General features: G+C 31.8%; 1 non-coding gene across 1 annotated transcript; it reads left to right on the top strand.

Annotated features, from left to right (window-relative positions):
• The first annotated feature begins 15,884 nt into the window (after positions 1-15,884).
• On the top strand, positions 15,885-15,957 carry TRNAV-CAC (transfer RNA valine (anticodon CAC)). Its single transcript has one exon. It is a non-coding gene; the product is annotated as a tRNA-Val (tRNA).
• Positions 15,958-20,821: the final 4,864 nt, after the last annotated feature.

Here is a 20,821-nt window from a genome sequence, read left to right as displayed (position 1 = left end):
TGAAGACTGTAACTGCATCGTTATTACAAATGAGGCTGCAAGAGGCCCGTCCGGTGTTTGCTAAAGGCCAAACCATTGGAAATATTTTGTATGAAGTAAGCTTAAATGCTCGAAGACCTGTGAGAATGCCTGTGTTATCCAGCGGAAATCGCGCTCGTCGAGTCCAGTGGGCACAAGAATACGCAAATTGAGTTAGAGGTGAGTGGACCACTACATTGTTTCCAGATGAGTGCCGATTTTGATTTGCATCAGATACAAGTCAGACAAGAATTTGGACAATTTGAGAATGCTGAACGATTGACCATCGTGCAGGAGGTTCATAAACAGCAACATGGGAGTATAAATGCTATGGGGTGTTGAAGGCCAACAAATTAGGTTCTTATCTTTTTTTTTGTTTAGCATTATTTGACTTATGGAGTCCTCTTTTAATTTTTTAAGAGCTGGTGCGATAATTTTATTATTTTATTTTTATTTTAGTTTATTGTATATTCGGGAAACTTGTTTATAACTTTTTATTAAAAATATTTAAAAAAATTTTTTGAAATCCTTCTATAATCTCGCATTCTGTTTTTGTCCCCTAGATTATTTTGATGTGTATATTATTTACACAGTTTGTTTAAATTATATATATATCAATCGGTTTTAAAACGTCTTGCGACGTTGTCCGATGCCTAATTTCCATGACACTCTATTATCCCATTGACCCTCTCTAAATCTCTTGCGCTCATCGCCTTCGTTACTCCCTCTCTCCGAGATTTCTTGGGTCTTCCTTTCTTTTTGCGGTTTGGTGGTATCCATTTCATAATTATTTTTGGGAGTCTTGAGTTATTCATCCTCTGGACGTGTCCGTACCATATCAGCTGTTTTCTTTCTATGAGTTGTTAGAGAGCCGTCAACCCCCATTCGCTCTCTTATCTCATCATTACGTATTCTCTCTCTGCGTGACACTCCTATTGATCTTCTAAACGCGTCCATTTCTACTGCCTCCAGTTTTCTTCTGTTGTTTTCGGGTATTCGTCAAGTTTCCGCTCCGTACAATAGACTGCTTTTAATAAGAGATTCGTAGATATTGGGTTTTCTTCATTTTCCTATTTCATGACTCCACAGTACGCTGTTTAGATAGCCTATTGTGTTATTCTTCTCTTTATTTCTTCATCATCTTTCCCCGTTGTATCAAAAACAATTCCTAGGTATATGTAATGGTCGCAGGACATGATGATTTCGTTATTTTCTAATGTGATGTTCGATAGTTCGGTACCTATTGGTAGGTATTTTGTTTTTTCTGTATTATTTTTAGTTCCCACTTTCTATATTCTTCTTGTAATTTCCTTGCCATGTACTCCAGATCATCTTTATCGTTTGCTATAACAACCTGGTCATCAGCAAACTGCAATGTATACAAGCAAATCTCTCCAAGGTCTACGCCCATGCCTCTGCATTTTCGTTTCCACTCTTTCAACGTTCTTTCACGTTTCTGTAAATTTTCTGCCCCCCAGGTAGGTATTAATTTCCTGGCACTTCTTATCCCATATTTCTCTTTTTGCTTTTACTGTTGTTCTTCTTGTTATTCTTTTGAGTTCCAGGTATTCATCTCTATCCATCTCTCTCATGTTTAAATTAACACTATCAATAATAAAATAAAATGGATCTACAAGACCAGTAAGTTGGTTCGATTCTGATAAAATGGCAGTACTTGTTACTCCTCAAATTACTTAAATTCTAGCCAACGTCAAACCAAAGATTACGATGAGGACACGACACACCCACCGATCACGCATCTAACTGAGTTTACTTTTATAGTAAAGTAAATTTGTATTTTTGTTCCCCATTTTGTTCCCGTGACTGATAATCCATTAAAGAACCCAAAAAATAATATTTTAAATCTCCTCATGCATCGACCTAAATACCCAAATTTAGCTCATTGGCTCAGTTGGGATGATTGAGCCTATACATATGGTAGTGACCATTATCCAATCCCTATTAAAAACCATAATTTTTTGTCAACAGATCCCATATTTATATCTCGGTGAAGAATAAAAAATGCAAATTGGCAAAATTCTCTGATGATATCGATAATATTATTTTCACTTTGGAAATAGCAGACGATATTAACTCGACTATAGAGCAGTTTAATTAACTTATCTTAAACGCTACCCAGAAATTTGCTGGTAAATCTAAGTCTTTAACGGTCGATGTTCTGTACAATGGTGGAATGAACGTTATGCTACAGCAATTGGCGAAAGTAAAACAGCTCTACACCGATACAAAAAGCATTAAACACCACAAAGTAAAGTTATATTTAAAATGCTAAAAGCAAGGGCATAGCTAACTGTCAAAACTGCTAAAACATTTTCATGGGATAAGTACGTATCGGAAATTAATAGCAATACCCCTCTCTCTGATGTCTGGAACAAAGTTAGAAATATATCTGGCCTACATACTTCACACAATTTCAAGGGTATAAAAAAAATAATAATTTCATAACATCGAGCGGTGATGTTGCAAACATTTTTGGGAGAATCTATCAAGGCCACTCATTTTCTTAAAGCCAAAGAATTTTCCGAACAAAACCCCATTCACTTCTAACCTGAAGGATTCTAGTCCTGGACCTGATCATATTCCTTTAGCATTTTTGAAACATTTTTATGTTTCAGCCACAAAGTATCTCTTAAACACATTTAAATATGTTTAAATTTGGCTCCACCACCAATGGCCAGCTATTTGGTCAAAGGCAATAGTTTTACCCAGGCTCTTATGGGTCTTAGAAAGTTTCAATTGCTTAATCTCCGAGCAAAATGGCTTTAGAAAAGATAGGTCAACAACAGATATCATTTTAGACTTGGAAAGTGAAATATATGAAGCTCTTGCCACAAACCAAAAATGTTTGCTATATTTTTTTCTTTAGAACGTACATTTAATAAAGTTTGGAAGTACAACACTTTGAGACAACTTCATAATTGCAACATTCAAGGTCACTGCCTTGTCCTAATCCAAAACGTTTTAAACAATAGATGTTTTCAAGTGAAAACCAATACTATTTTTTTAAATAATCAATAATCAAAAACATGTAAGCACCCTTAAAAGCCCGTTTATACGCTGACGACATAGCGGTATCTATCAAAGACAAAAATATCTCCTATATATCTCCAAATCTTCAGAACTGTTTAGATATTTTTGAAAATTGGTCCTACCCTACAGGTTTTTAATTTTCAATAGAAAAATTAATAGGCGTTGTATTCTCTTTAAGTTCCTTGCCACAACCCCCAACCCTAAGAATCTATGACAAACTGCTGGAGTTTAGAGATCATCACAAATTCTTAGGTTTCATCTTTAATTTAAAGATAACTTGTAAAGATCACATCTCACAACTTATCCTTTCCAAGATTAAATGTGTTAAGATCTTTTTGTAACAAAAACTGGGGCTCATACCAATTAACTCTACTTCTTTTGTATAAATCTTTAATACGTTTTAAGCTAGGTTATGGAATTGCCTATTCCACTGCTTATCAATCTCTTCTTAAATCATTAGGTATTATTCATAATAAAAGTCTTAGATTAATTAAAGCAGCTTTTCCAACTTCCCCGGTACCCAGAATTTATGATCTTTTAGGAGAACCACAGCTACATCACTGCCGCATGTTCCTCGCCCTATCATATGCAGCCTCAATCGCTTGTAATGTTTTCTCCTCGGATATTAAATATCATGAGGCTTGGCCATCCATCTCTGGTCTATTTCGATAAATCCAGTACAAACAATTCCCTGATTTGGCTCAGGTTCATAGCCTTCTTAGAAAAGTACCCCGGCCACTATAAAATCTACACAGATGCATCTAAGTTCGAAGACGCAGTGGGAGCATTAATCGTTTCCTTACAAAAGAATCTTCTTTTTCGTCTACCCCCAGTATATAATTATGTAGCACATATTCAGCTGAACTCTTTGCTATATACCGTGCTGTGAAACTTAACGAGCTTACCTTCACAAAAACTCTGATCATAACAGATTTCCTTAGCTCTCTAAACTCAATAAAACATATTTTTCCAAAACATTCTCTTAAAAAGTTACTAATATACCAGTTGTTCCAAACTCATCACCATGAAAGAAGAGTTCTATTTTTGTGGCTATCCTCATACGTCGGAATAACGGAAACGAAGAATCAGACAGGACTGCACGACAGGCAATTTTATGCGATTATTCGGAGCCTATCAACAAGTGTGTTTCCAGTGAATTAAAAGCTTATTTTAAAAATAAAGTGTTGTGTTTGTGGCGAAATGACTGGTCTCAAACTAATTCTACGATGAATAAGATCAAGAATAATGCTTCCCAGTAGATTCCATCGTCTCTTAACAGTCGTGAACAAATTGTGCTTGCGCGTCTACGTCTAGGACATACCAAGTTAACACACTCTTACCTTTTCACAAAGAATAACTGACCAATATGTGATTAGTGTAACGTTCGAGTCACAGTTGAACACTTCTTAATAAATTGTGGTAAATATGATCAATAAAGACATCTTTACAATATCTCGAACTCTCTAGCAGAAGCTCTAGGTCAAGAGTGTTCCTATGGTAATATAATTCAATATTTATTATCTATAAACATTTTCTAGGATCTGTAGTTATTCAGTTTTGTTATTTATATTTTGTTTCGTCGGTTATAACTTTTTGGGAGGAAGCGACTTTTTTTTCTAGCAAAAGAATATTTTAAGTCAATCTCTCCAAGTTCTGTGATAACAAAGTTATGATTACGTCCTTAAAACTAGAAAACAATAATTGTACGTGCTTCATGTTAACAACAACAACTTTTAAAATTTGTCCACATTGCAATTTAAAAAACCAGTTGTCGTCTCTATTAATTTATTTTTTTTTAACTCAGAACGAAAATGATTTGTATTTTTTGTACTGTTATTTTCTGTTCGTTTAATACGAATAACCAACATAAAATTTAGCTTGTAATCAGGTTTAGATACGTAAACAAGATTTTCCATGCTATGGCGTTGTTAATATTTATTTTCCGAGATTGGATGTCCGCAGCAAAAACACGAAATTCTTTTGGGAACCAAACCTCCTATTGGGAAAAGTATTTCCCTGAATTTACAATGAATTAAATATATTTTCCTGTAATATGACAGACAAAATAAGATATGTGAATTTACGAAATGAATTTAAATGTGTAAGATTTATATGTCTGGTTTAATATAAACAAATCGGAAGTAAAAATAATATAAAATAATAAAATATTGTTAATGTAAAAATGTAAGTAATTATAAAGTTGATCCAAATAATTGACCTATCCAAAAACCAAACACAAAAATTTAAATCCAAAATAGGATTTATGAACATTCAACTTCTGTTCGCAATTACGATTCAATTTCAGCTTTAGGTCAACACCATCTTCATATAGGTCACAAAATTGATTTTGATGACTCAATAACCATAGCCCACATCCGCTTGTATGAACCAAGAATTATCCGAGAAGCCATAGAAATTGAAAAAAGACCAAACTGTCTCAATCCTACTGTCAAAAATGTTCGCGCTAACGCCCCCGCCAATGCTACGCCAACCCCCACGCCAACCTTTACCAAAACCATGTTACCATCGACGGTATAAATGAACCGTCCTCTATTCCCAGTGGCAGTAATGCATTGATTAGTGATCAGTGTAGTAGTGTCTGGGGGCTCGGAAAACTGAGACCTCGGAAGCCCTGAAGAAGACATTAAAGAGTATTTCGACAGCTCGGTGGAATGATAATCGACGCGGTTCAACCCGAAAAACTTTATATAATATTATATATAAATTATTAATATTAATTCTTGTAATAGTATTAGTCTTAGCTCTAGGTTTAATATATATATACAGGGTGGTCCTTAAATAATTGTAAAAACAAAAACCGATTCTGCACTTTAAAATATTACGATTTAAACCAACTTGCCTTAATAAAAGGTTGATATTAAGAAAGATACAGGGTGTTAAAGTGGAAATTTAAAATTTTATTTTTCTCTATAACTTTGTAAATATTTTTGGACTAAAATTTACAGTTGGATGCTTTTTAGTAGGATAAATTATAATTTTACATACATTTTAATGTAACTAATAGAGGGCGCTAAATATGCCACATGTGTGGCATAAATTTGCGCTTAACTTTTCTGCTCTTTAAGTTAGCTCTATTTGTATTAAAAAGATACATTATTTTTACAAAGAAAGATTATATTTTTTAAGTCAGCTGCATAATAATTCTTAGTTTGATATTTGTGAATTAAAGCACTGAATACCTGTAGATAAGCAGAATTCATAGTTTATTCTTATTAAAACAACTCAAAGATGATAATGTAGCACCACAAAATGCTTTGTTATGTGTACTAAATGTCTTCTTGGAGAAAATATTCTTTATCTTCTTCTTTAGGTGCCATGTCCGTATTCAAATGTTGGTCGTCATCATGTTTCCAATTTCCCTTTTCTATCGCTTCTTAAGTTTCTATAATGGTATTATTACTATAAAAGTATTACTTTTTCTCAATTGTAAAATGCTTACAACCAAAAATATGCGGTTTATGCAAAATGGTACACTACCACATTCTAGAGAGAAGACAGTTAGAACATACTTAAATAGAACTGTTCTAAACGTTGCGTTGGATTGAATATTTACTATTCATTACGTATGGTTTACCCATTTTTATTAGGACAAATATAAACTAGAGCATTGTAAGTATTGAATCACACATATGTGTCTTGTTTCATAATACTTTTGCTACAAATCTAACCTTAAAAACTCAACATTTTTATAAAAACATCATCGTTGGCCTAATAATAACCGATATTTTTATAAATATAATAAACATACAGGCAATTTAGTTCAGCATAATATTAGTTCGTTAGTAAATCATAATAGTCCATTTGTTTGAGATGTAATTATAGTTACTCGTAAGCTGTAACGTAATCATATAAATAAGTAATGTCATCGATAGGTTATTATGTGTGTAAATAAGTAACCAAAGATACATCACAGTTTAATACATTATTTAACCTCTGCGACAAATAAGATGTAGTTCCATAATATACCATAAGATTTGGATATGTATTCAAAAGAATATATTCATCCATTATATTATAATAGCCACCACGTAGCCCAGAATTTATTCCGCTTGATTTTGGTATATGGGGCGCATTAAAACAACGTGTCTATAAGAATCCCATAAACATTCGCAACCAACTATGGAAAGAAATTAATACTGCAGCAGTTTCTTTAGAACTTTAGATGATGCTATTTAATATGAGACGATCTTTTATGGAATATATTGACAAATGAATTAAAAAAAATGGTGGACATATCGAACACTTACTTTGATAAAAAGTTATGTTATTCAGTTTAACTATTTCTTAATTTGGTTTGTAAACAAAATGTTTTGATTATGACTTTAATTTAACATAAAACGTAAAATGTTTGATGTAAAATCCTATTATTCTGTTGTTTTGTATTAAATATCCTGCTGATATATTTATTTTATTTAATATTTCGTTAACTATTAACTTTAGTTAAAAGTATTTTATAACAAAATTCAGAAGTATTAATGTTTTTGTCTATTTTTTCTTCGTTGCCTGGAGTAATCGTCTTAAACCAGAATTATGCAGCTGATTTGTAAAATGCGATTATCTCGAAAACTGTTGAGTTTTGAAGTTATTAACAGATATACCTTTTTTTGTTAAAATAATGTATCTTTAATATTTTTCATTCCAAATACAGGTAGTTTAAATAGCAAAAAAGTAAAGTGCAAATTTATACCACATATGTGGCACATGTGGCGCCCTCTATCAGTTACATCAAAGTGGGCATCAAATTATAATTTGTTATATTCAAAAGTACCCAGATGTAAATTTTTATACATAAATGTTATACAAACATGAAAGTTATAGCGAAAAATAAAATTTTAAATTTGCACTTTAACACCCTGTATCTTTCTTAATATCAACATTTTATTAAAGCAATTTGGCTTAAAATCGTAATATTAGTAATAAAACTGTAGAATCTACTGTTTCTTTTTGTATAATTTCTTAAGGACCACCTGTATATATATATATATATATATATATATATATATATATATATATATATATATATATATATATATATATATATATATATATATTTATTTATTTATTTATTTATTACGGATAGAATGACGAATAAAACTTAAAATCGTAAAATATGTGACTTGTCGGATGTTGCATTTAGACGCCTGATATAATTAATGCACAAAACACATGCTTTCTTTTTTAAAATAGTTACGTTTAAGTCAGCCATATACACCGACCTCGACGTTCTAAAAAAACAATCTAGGATTATTCAATCAAAAACATCATCGCGATAACCTTTTTGCCTTCCAATAAAACAAAATAGAGACGTGTAACAAGACGGTTTTTTAACTTTTTTATTGTACTGTTATTTGTAGCAGGAAATAGCAGAGCGCATCACATACAACTTTATCTCCGATCCAAACGATAATTCTATTCAAGTAAACTGTATCAACTAATAGAAATGCCTTCTTACAAAAACATCGGTCTTAAAAAACAGAACAGATAGCCGAGAAAAAGAAAAGGAACTAACTGCGTTTCATGAGCACAACTAGTGCTGAATGTACTTGTTTCACAGTGTAGTACACGATTTTACTTCCAAGTGGGTAGAAGGGTTTTTTAGATTTAAATCTTTTTATTTAATTAAGTTATAAATATTGTTTCTGATGTTTCATACTTTAATATTTCCTTCTGTTTTGTTCTTTTGTTTAAGAAAGTTATACTAACACTTTATAGGACATTTTCCATTTTAGCTCTTGTTCAAACGGGATTTTAGCGGAGTGTTTGCTCTAAACGGTAATGCCATCTCTTCCAATAAAATCCGACAGTCTTGGCAACTATTCAGTAAAGCTCTGTTGGCTAATTTTTTCGTCATCACAATATCGTTCGGACTCACTGTCGGTTTCTCTGGCCAAAGTCAAATCAGTCTTTAAAAAAGATCTGTATCTGTAAAAATCAAAATGTAATAAACAACAAATGCTCTAATATCTGGAGAATATTTTTTATTTTTTAGTTTTATAAGTCTGTTTATCATATAAGTTTTACTTGGTGTGGTATTTCATACTGCAATTCAAAACATTATGTTTTAAATTATCTCCGAATTTTACACAAAATAATTAAATAATTAAGAAAACAGTTAAGATTTCTGATCTTAATCTGATATCTTATAAACCTAAGCAACATAAGACAGTCCCTCTACTTTTACCTACGCATACATGAAACAATAAATACCGCCATAATCCATACATTTAATTCAACTAAACGAGCTGTAGATATGTTCGGCCAAATGTCTTAGAGCATTTGCTGCAATTGGAAAACAAAGAGGTGGCCATTATGCATGTTTACAATATGATTACTATTGCACTAGTAATTTTTTTTGTAATCTACGATCACAATGCAACTCAAAACATACAGGAACCATTATCTCGATTAAATCTTTTGCTAAAAGTGCATGCACAATTAACAAAGCCTTGTAATAGACAAGCTTTCAAACAGTACAAATTTTATCAAAAAATCTAATAAATTGCCATTACCATGTGTTGCAGACGTCACCAAGTGAATGGGAAACAGACTTGCTACAGTTTATGCCTTACAGCAGAGGAACTAATGACAACTATCACTTGCTACAATTATTGCTGGAGTGCCTTATGTGGCGAACTTTAAATAAAGATATATTTGGAATGTGGACAGTTATAGAAGGTTATGTGGTTATCTATGTTATTATTACAACCCTGTAACATATTTTTTAATTATAGTACAGGGTAAACTTTTGTAATGTATTTCTGTATTATATTTATTTTACCACAAAAAATTCGATTATTCGGTAAATGCCTAAATGTAAAATATTACCTTATCATCATATATATCAGACCCTTTCATATATATTCTAAGAAAGATTATTTACACAATATCTGAGGCGTCAATCCGACACGATATTATCGGTATAAAAAACAATTTGAATCTATCCTTTCACACACCTACACTTTTTTATGTTCTATTTTGCGACATCTTACTAAAAAAGTTTTTGAATAGCCTGTCGTAAAATATTTTAATGCCATTGAATTTAAAAAACTATAATGCCATAAAAAGACTTAAAAATCTCACCTTGCCTGAAAGTTTATATAAAAGATGGTTGTTCACGCCCGCAATTTTCAGTATTATATCTTCCGGAGTACGATAATTATATCGCGTCGCTCTCCACACAATCAAAATTATAAGTCAGTTCTTAGTGGAACATATCGCTGAAAGTTCACTCCTTATACTATCTCGTATTTTTCAGTTAAGACAAGCACATCGTGGTTCCCAGTTAATAGAACCATATCTAGCCTTAGTTATTACAAACATAATTAAATATTCGCCGGCATAGCAAAGTATTGTTTAAACTCAGTTTTCAAGAAACACTGTAATGAAAGTAGTTGTAAAAATCAGTTGTGCTCAACTAAAATAAAAATACTGAAAGTCGTAATCTACTGTTACTTCAACATCGAGATGTATCTTGCTTCGACGAAGATTAATTAGTCAGCATCTTGTGTAATCAAACAACATAGAAGTTTTGGTTCTTGGCTTATTTTGGAGAAAAGGAACAACCACAACAATTATTGTTCCTACATATGTATTTTAAGTAATAGTAATATTGTAATTACAATAAGTAATAATGAATCGTAAAGTTCATATTACGAAATTCTGTTGTGTTACAAAAATATCTATTTTACGTTGCTTATATTTATAATAATATTCCAATGTTTTTTTTTAATTTTAAAATCTATTGTTTTTAAAATAAAATTTTCTATAACTAAAGCATTTTCTTTTAATTAAATTACATTTATACTTCTATTAAAATTTACTTGTGGTTAATGTTTTGTTATGTTAAAAAGTATTCTATAGTTAATGATGCACTGTAAAGATCCACGTTCCTACTGTAACAATATATATTATGCTGTACTATTGTATACAAGCAGCATAATCTAAGCGAACAATTTCCTAAAACATCGAGTAACAAAATCTAAGAACAATAAGAGATAATGAATTATCCAAACAGCGTACTTGTTGTGCGCCTCTGCTTCCTAAGATTCAGTGAAAGTTACAGTTTATCATTACTTGATCTGTTTCAAGTCAGGTTTGACTTGAACCGAAGGTACTTATAAACCGGCAACTAGACCAGATATACCGAAGAGGATTGTCAACATAACGTTGAGTGGTCAAGCGCGGCCATGAGTTGCATACTGATGATGATCAACCGCTCGTTGTCGTCGTCTTGATAACTCAGATGGGCAGTAAAATATTGCTCGATCGATACAGAATGAATTCAGTTGTGTATTCGGATGTTGTTACACTGAATGGACGTTACCGTAAATACAAATAAAATGGTATCTACTAGAGACTTTAGACATGCTTTATGGATCTTTATTTTCAACGATATAAAGGGCAGAAATTAACTATAATCAATACTAATTGAGTATTTTATTAAGACAATGTCATTTCGTAATTTCAATTATATTTTAATATAGTTAAAAAAATAATTAAAATGGAGAAATCCTAGCTACTACGATTGCTTATTTAATCTGATGCTATGAGTGTCATTTAACCCGATATCTGGCAACACCAGAAGTAAATGTCATAAAATTATTATATTGGGTACATATTCTTATAATTTGAACATAGCATCTTTTCTGGTAGCATCATCAGGTTGCCAGGATGGCGAATTATATTATCTGTATTTTCCGTACTTGATGGACCGCCTCGCTTTACTTTGTTTTTTCCAGTGTTGTATATTATTCTTTTATTTTCTTTAGAAATGTTTTTATCCCACAGTACGCTGTTCAGTGCTGCTCCTCCGATACTCATGTACTCAGTTTTTTCCATATTCACTTCCAAACCCCACTCTGTAAACTCTTCTAATAGTTTTCGCATCATGTAACTAAGGTCTTCAGAGTTCTGTGCGATGATGACCTGGTCATCCGCAAAGCACAGAGTGTACAAAGTTAAGTCTATTAGTGGTATACCCATATTCGTACATTTTTTCTTCCATTTGTTGAGTGCTGCTTCGAGGTATATTTTGAATAATGTTTGGGATATACAGCATCTTTGTCTTAGTCCCTTAGTCACTTTGAATCCCGGTGTTATTAGATTTTAAGAGCAGATACCTTATTGGAAAATACCATCTTTTATTACGACATGTACTCCTGTAAAGACCCAATAAAGAGTTAGCTTTATCCACTCCATTCATGTGTTTATTGAATTGAGTGGTTAAGTTGGGGCATGGTACATTTTCCTTTCAAACACACAAACAACAATGTTTGTAGAACTCCATTGTTCGAACTACATTGTGTGTTCCAATGGAACAGTGGGACCCACATGTCCAAAGATCAAACCGGTCACACTCCGTAATGAAATGGTAACTATCTGACCCCCAAGTTATAACCAACCACCCCTCCCATCACAGGACTTATGGAATGAGGAGGCTTTATAATGAAAGTTACACTGGATGCCCTAGGTAATGGGACATCCTCTGTTTTACTTTATATGGTTAAGCCACCTTATGTTATTCTTTCTCCCTATGAATGACTGAAGGTTTTACATGACTTTGGACTTATGTCCCAAAATGTGTTTTCCGGACAGCGTAATTTTTGTTCTCCTCGTCGACTGAGCACCCGAAGGGTCTGGCGATCAAGCCCACGTTTGTCGGTACGTGACCTGGATGCTCAAGATCCGCGAATTTTTTCGTTTTGACATACCTGAAGGACCTTTTAGCTGAATAGCTCTTAGGAATGTGCTGCTGATCAACATTTACTCTACTGTTTTTTATTTTATTGGTGCTGCATGGCTACTGTAACTTTTCTTTTCTTTTATGTACTTTAGAATATCTTTGTATATGATTGACTGCCTCAATCCCACAACCAGTACTAGCTAGAAGTACGCATTTGTTATCTGCCCATTTGACAAATATAATATTCTTTTGTTTATCGGATTTATAAACATAGAACTCCTGCCACATTTTAGCAAAACCTAGTCAGTATTTAAAAGGCTACCTGCTATTCTATTTGAGCGAATAATGTCTAAAATAAGGATATTATACTTTTCCTTCAAGTAATGAAATAATCTTAAACTGGAAAACTAATTGTCATAAAAAGTCAGTGAATTCTTGGGGGTTTTCAATGTTTTATATAGTGTAATGACTAAAGATGCGCCTACACTTAAAGACTGTTCTTCTTCAGAAATCGGATTAATAGTTCACTGTAGTTGTAAAACCCTCAAAGCTTCTTGGTAAGGAATGAATTCGGCAATATATCCTGAAACATCCTTACAAAGAACTTGTAACCCCATTTAAAGACTTATTTTGTATGTATGGTCGTAAACTGCTGCTGTATCTATAGCTGGTTCCTAAAAAAAATTATACGGTTCTTATAAAGATTGGATCATTTTGAGCAGTGTATTTGATTGGTCTGACATTATATTATACTTTTTATGACAGACAGATAATAAAATAAGCAAACAACAAAGAATTTAATCTCCATTAGCATTGATAAAAACTTGTAGTCTTCGGTCCATCTGCGTGAAAGGAACTATGAAATTGTCTTCTTCAGAGAGCTCTTCCCAAACCTGTTGTATACCGTGCCACAGCTCTTCGGCATTTTGAGGTATAAAATTACGTCGATACAACCGTTTTATAACAACCCCCCACACATTATCGATTGGGTTTAAATCTGGACTGTAGCTGGGCCATGGTAAGGTTTCGATATTGTTATTCTGGAGCCACTGGTTTATTATATTTGCAGTATGAACAGGACAATTATCTTGTTAGAGAATAAAATTATCCTGTCCCAAAAATCTTGATTTTTAACTGGTGATTGAAAACAAATATAAGTCTTGATTGCTTCTGTTGTGGTATAAGAGCTTATTTAAGAATTAAAACGCGATGCTTTAGTTCTGCGCCAAGTTGTTGCCTTTCTTCCCGGAAACTGTGACATAATTCTAGCAGTTTTCGCATCTTTAAAAGGATTCTCTTCTAATCTCTCCAAAAGCGTACTATCTTCATAAGCGGCAGATATTTTTGGTCTCCCAGAACCTTGCTTTCTTTCGAGAATTTCTTGTTCCCTCCATCTTTTATTAATATTAAAAACTGCTTACCCTAAAATGGTTCGCTACGGCAGATAGTGACTAATTATCTTCTAATTTCGTTACAATTCTTGATTTTAGTTCTTTGCTAGCATGTGGAGCCATTTTTTAAGGTTAAACAAAATAAGTTATCTGACAAATTTTAAGATTGGGCAGTGACAGTGAGGTATGTAAATAATTAGTATTTATCTTTCAAAGTATACTGCTCAATTGTCTACAAAATACGCTTTAAGAGTCGTATCAGTTTTTTTAGGAACCAGTTGTACTCGTGTATGCAACTCAAGTCTCATCTATAGAATGTTTGTTTTCGAAATGATGCTTACAACAATTTGTAGAAACATGATCTTAAACGAAAGGAATTTTAAAGAAACAGTCTTTCGTTTCTAAAGTCACTTCTACATTATCATTGAAATGTATCAGTTTTCTTAGCTTTTTAGAGACATAACATCAGCAACAAAAGGAATTCTTGAAAAAGTAGCTTAATAATCTTTTATTACTGGCAGCTGTATTACCCCTACAAAAGTCAAAATTAAGAAAAAGTCTCTTATTTCGGAAGTGTTTGTGTTGACACTTACCCTAACTTTTGTGCACTGTATAAATTCGACTGGTGTACAATATCCTTTATTAGATTTAGAGAAAAAAACCTAGAAATATACTCAAGAGGCAAGGCTACCTCTACTGCATTATTCTCTATAGGTGAATTTTTGAAAGCAATGTTTTTTGGATATTAGAATTGCTCGAAAACTATTCAAAAATCTGAAGAAAAATCGATGGTCTGTTTTTCTCTATTACGTGGGACTACGTTATCGGTTTTTCACCAGAGTCAAAATTGCACATTGCTCTATGTATTTTTATATCGAAATGAGATAACTCAACTTAATTTCATTGACATGGAGTATTAAGAAAAATAAAGGTAGAAAAAAGATGAAAAGACAAGAAAAAAACAAAACTCTCATTACTTTAAGATATAATGTCTGAAGAAAAATAAGGCAGCTTGTTACTTATAATTGTAGATACAATAGAAAATATAAGGCTGAAGCGATGTGGGAATAAAACGGACTTGCTGAAAACCCTAAGTATGGTTGCAGTTTAAAACAACTTTTTAAAGTGGTTGCTTTGAAAGTCAAAGCTGACATGACGATTACCAATCTCTGTAACGAAAATAAAACTTAATGAAGAAGATCAGCGATCTTCGATCTCGAATCAGCACATCCTCTAGATACTTAGATACCTACGGAGCCCAAACTTCGATACTAATGAAGGATGTAACAGTGTGATGTGATATTAACAGTAAGATTTGAAGTGAATATATATGGCAATGGAACGAGCGATGTTGGGTATATATTTTCGAAAAAAAGGGAAGAAAAGACTGGACAAGCAAAACCAAACCAAAGTTTAGAGTTTGCGGAATATATTACAACCGAAAAGGAGAGCGGGTGGCGTATAGACATAATTAAATGGAGACTGTAATGTAGGAAAAAGATATCGACATGTAGGTATAAAATTATAGTGTATTTAACATCATACTTATACCATAACTAAGGTAAGTCATAAAGGAGTTAGTGGCTAATACTGTATGAGCTACTACGAATGAAGGAGACTAATTTAATTTAATTAATTAAAAAAATTAAATAATGTTAACTTAAATTCATTATTTCTGTTTCTTTAAATTTAATAATTACGCAGCCTCAAACTGTTCCAACGGTCCCGTAGTGTAGTGGTTATCACGTCTGCTTCACACGCAGAAGGTCCCCGGTTCGATCCCGGGCGGAACCAAATTTTTTTTATTTTTTTATACTTTTTTATTTGGTTTGATGGAAAAATAAATTGATAATAATTATAATATGATATAAATTTAAACCGAACCAATATTACTACCTACTTTAGTTCTGTAATATAAGTAGCGTGTGAAATTTAAATAATTTTTGTATGATACCATAGCCATTTCTTGACCTTTTATATTATATTTTTATTCTTAACAGTGTTAACATTGCTGGAATCACTTTGGCGTCACTTTCACAACTGATTTTAATTTTTTGAAATAGAAAAGAGAAAAAACACTTTCGAATCTGATATGATAAGCGCTGTCATAATAAAAATACAAGTTGATATTATTGTTAAGTAGTTTTGTATTTTTAACATAACATTATAAAAATAATATAAAACTTAAATTAAAAAGCAGTTGTCTTCGTTAACGACAACTTTATTTTTTGTTGTTTTTAAAGATTTGTAGAAGGAATGGTATATGGAAGGTACACTTTCTAGCAATTCTATTAGTTGGTTATATTTTGAACTATCAATTAAAATTAATTTTTTATTATTTATTTGGTCCAATATCTTTGGTAGGAGACCATCGAGAGAACTTCTCATTTTACTTTTAAAATTGACAGTTTTAAAATTTTCCTGGGAAAACGTTGTTTTATAAAACATAATCCCATTGTGATCTCTTTCGACTTTAAAGTGTACAATTTTAGAGGACATAAAGGGTTCATTGTCTGTGTTCCGTGTTTTATTAATAAACAAACTTGTCGATTAATTGCTCATTTTTTCAAAGTTGAAAAAGTCACTTGTTTTCAGCTCATAAATAATAGCACCTGCAGTTTTAAAAAACTGCAGGTCCTTATGAACTGGGTCCATTGCATCCATAAATGCATGTGTTGTGTCTGCTTGCCCATTGAGTAAATATTGATGATGAATACTAACTACTGAGGTGTTATGGACAGCCCAGATATGCATGCAAAATAAAAAATAATTTCGGTCTTTTGCCAGAGCAGTTGTCTGATAAAAATACTCTTCTGTTATAGAAGGTGCATTTTTATCCACATTATTAGAGCGGAAGGTATCTCGCTGCCACTCCTTTTTGCATTAGACTTGTCCCATATGAAGCATGAACCTTCGGCAGTACTGTCATTATATACAGTAAAATTAAATGTCCATAACTGATTTGCGTGATTTAAATGATCTTTTTCTTTAAAATAACTTTAACTCCATTATGATCTCTTTTCGCTTATTTTTAAAACTGTCACAGGTAACACATATATCAATGTTAGTTAAAATGAGGGTTGAACTCGGTAGAAAAAAATTTCCGGTGCATACTTTTCTTTACGGCAGGTTCTTTTGCATACTCCTTCTCATTAATACACTCTAAATATAATTTGTACATTATTGTTACGTTTAGTTCTGGATTTAGTTAGTATCTTCCAGACCTATTGCGATAATATTGACTTTCAATTTTCGGAAAACAATATATGTGTTCCATAACCAATTGTTTTGTCTCTTTTGAAATTTGGTGATTAGGTACATGATGACTGATTACCAACCCATTCGCATCATTAATTTTTTTCATTATTGAATTTCTTACTATTTTCTCAGAGATGAAAAGTGTAGTTAAAAAAAAATGACTTGCACACCCTTGTTTTAGATCCGTTTGAGACGAGAGTTTTAGTGTAAGAACGTCTTCTGCTAACAGTACCCACGTCAACAATTTGTGCAATAAATTGTCTTCTATGGTCATATCAACATATGGTCAACATTATCCTGTATATTAGTAGTACATTTAAACCTACATAATCTATTACACGAGAGACCTTCTTCTTTAGCTTGTTTCAATTTATTTTTAAATCCAACATATTCCTTCCCAATCGTCTCTTCTCCTTTGTTACGTAACGTTTAAAAGTTGAAGGCTTCTGCTTTCTCTTTCTAGTTTTCTTTAAATTTGTTTCAGTTTTATTTTCCTCGTTCACTTCAATACTGTTATCCATGTTCAGTTTTTTTGAAAGCACCTTTCTGTGATCATGTTCTTCAACACAGGAAATGGTTGTATTTTTCTTACAATCATCACTAATACTGCTATCATCTGGTTCATATGTTATGTCATCCACAGAGTTGTTAGAATATCTACTACAAGAAAGTATATCAAATATGTTTTCACTCTCAATTTCTTCATTCACGAAGAAATTTTCATTGGCAACGTTTTGTTTATTAGATGAATTAGATTCAGGCACATAAGTAGAGTGAACATCAGGAATATCAATAAAATAACAATGCTTCAATTATTGCGACACTCCTTACATAGTTTTATTAAAAATTAAGCTCTTGTTATTAAGCATGAAAAAGTAGGTTACACTCTGCAATATATTACACTTCACAACAACATTTTGAAGATTTTCTCAGTACACAGAAAAAAGTTCACTTACCTTCATTGTTTTTTTTATAAACACATTTTTACCATCTTCATTGCTCTTGATTCAGACATTTCTGGTTTTTCTTTATTATCTTATTACTTTCGATAAAGAAAAAAGTTACTTTTATCTATAACCATGCAAAAACATTAGCTTATAACTCTCATCTTTACACAGCTGACAGGCGGTTGTCCATATATATTGGACTACCATCTTTTTAAGAATCAGTGTGCTATGCAAAAAAGGCTGATGTACCACATAGGGATTTTTGCAACAAATAGCATAGTGGACATCTGATTTGCAATTTTAGTAATATTACCTGGACAACCACCTATTAAGCACCATTCTAAAGAGAATACCTTTAAGTGTATTATTGGCTGCATACCTTTATTTACTGTGAAAGTGGACTTTTCCCCTTTCAATTCTAACGAACAGATACAAGGTAAATATTCTGTAATAAGACAAGTACTTACCAATTACGAAAAAAGCTATTTTTAGTTATAAAGTATATCAGTTACTTGTTAGTATTTAAAATCATTGTAGTAAATTGAAAATTATTTTATAAATCCTAGAAAGAAGTAAAACTAAATTTTGATACTTTTACGAAGAGCGAGGAACAAATTTTGAGTTAACTGAAAAATTTTGACAATAGCAGATCAGTATTGACACTTGATTATACAAAAATTTAATTTCAGTTTAACAAAGAAAAATTCTAAATGCACATTGTCAGTCAGAAGAACCAGAATTTGCTTTATACAGTCTATCTAATCAATTACATTCAGCCCCCCTCGATATCCCCTCGAATAGGGTGCTTTCTAATACAATCAATTTGAATAATTCAATCTGAATAATTAACAAGGACTTTTATGTGAAAATAACAGGATGAATGAGAACCCAAGATGAATAGTGAATGACTAGACTGCAAAAAGACCATGAACCTCTTCACTGGCTGCGATTCGATGCACGTAGTCAAAAACAAGTGCAGATCCGGAATTCAATCGTATTATTAAAAAAGCAGAAACGGGGAAGCATATTGAAATATTGTTAAATAAAATACTTGTATTTTTATTTATATTACAATCAATCATTTTATTTTAATAATTTTTTTGTATTATTTCTTTATGTTGGTTATTACATAGCTTCCTGAAAAAAAGACCATGGTTTAATGTGGATTATAGAGCTTTTAAAAGAAGAAGAGGACAATATTTAATGTTTTAGTTTTCTTCTTCGTTGCACGAATTATCTTCAAGTGTCATCTCACCTTAATTTTTAATTTCTTCTTCCTTTTTAGTTTTAAATTTATTATTTACTATTTTTATTGGAAAGAAGGCAAAATTTTAGTTTAAAATGAGTGTATTTTTGACATTTCGAATTAAAGGGAACAACGACAAGTCTGCAAGTTTCTAAACGGGGGAAACAAAGTTCAGAAAAAAAACGAATGTTCGGCCGTTGGAAGACCAAAATTTTTAATTAACTCCTAGATGGGCTAAGCTTTAATTGATAGTACTGGGGCAATATCCCAGCACTGCTTGGCTGGTGAAATACCAGGCCAATGTTTATTCTCCTAACTTTGGATCTCAAATTGCATTGGCTCGAATAGCGGCTTTGGTCAATGTCAATAAAAAATTAGATTATGTTTATTCTGCTCAAAGATTTTAAGTAGCAAATTCATAGCGTTTTAATAGGAGATTATATAATACTCAGACAAAACGAATAAAAAAACAGCGATTGCCGTGTAAATAAACATTTAGAGTATGTTTTCTCGTTAGAAATTCAAGAGTTTCTCTTTCAAAGTTTTTTAAGAAGCAAATTTAAACTTTATGTAAAGTAGAAAAAAAAAAGTGCCACAATTTCCAAACCAGAGGTAACTGTGGAAAAATTGCATTAAAAGAAATGTCAATAATTATTGCTATGTATGAGTTTTAAAATGGATCATCGATGGGAAAATTATTATTGATTGCAGATTTATAGTCAAAATTTTCTTGTTCTTAGTTATCAATGTTAGCACTACATATACCTAATATTTTTATGAATACATAAATTTTGTTCTTCCTGTTTTTTTTTGTTTTTTTTTTTTCTTTTTTTTGTTTTTTTTTTGTATTGCTTTAGGTTTTTTGTTCTATTTGTATTTTTTTGATTCTTTTATGTTTTTTTTTATTAATTTGTAGTATAGACTATCTACTATTTAAAAATTGAATTTACATATTTTAACATGTTTGTAAATGCAATGAAGAATTTTCATATTATTTGAAAATATTAAAAGATTCAGGAAAAATTTATTTAAAAATCCTTTATAAAAGGTATCTATAGAATTTGTCATATAAAAATGATTGCACGTAATTAAAGATTTACGACGTCAGAACTCCACAGCGTTGCCAAAACATTAGAATAGTTAGTAAGTGAGGAATCTTTAAAATGTCAACTATTTGTCAAACTATTATATTAACAGTAAATACACT

Source organism: Diabrotica undecimpunctata, chromosome 2 (genome assembly GCF_040954645.1).
Source record: "Diabrotica undecimpunctata isolate CICGRU chromosome 2, icDiaUnde3, whole genome shotgun sequence".
Classification (NCBI taxonomy): domain Eukaryota; kingdom Metazoa; phylum Arthropoda; class Insecta; order Coleoptera; family Chrysomelidae; genus Diabrotica; species Diabrotica undecimpunctata.
Note: the sequence above shows the minus strand (reverse complement) of the source record. Positions and strands in the feature narration are given on the sequence as shown.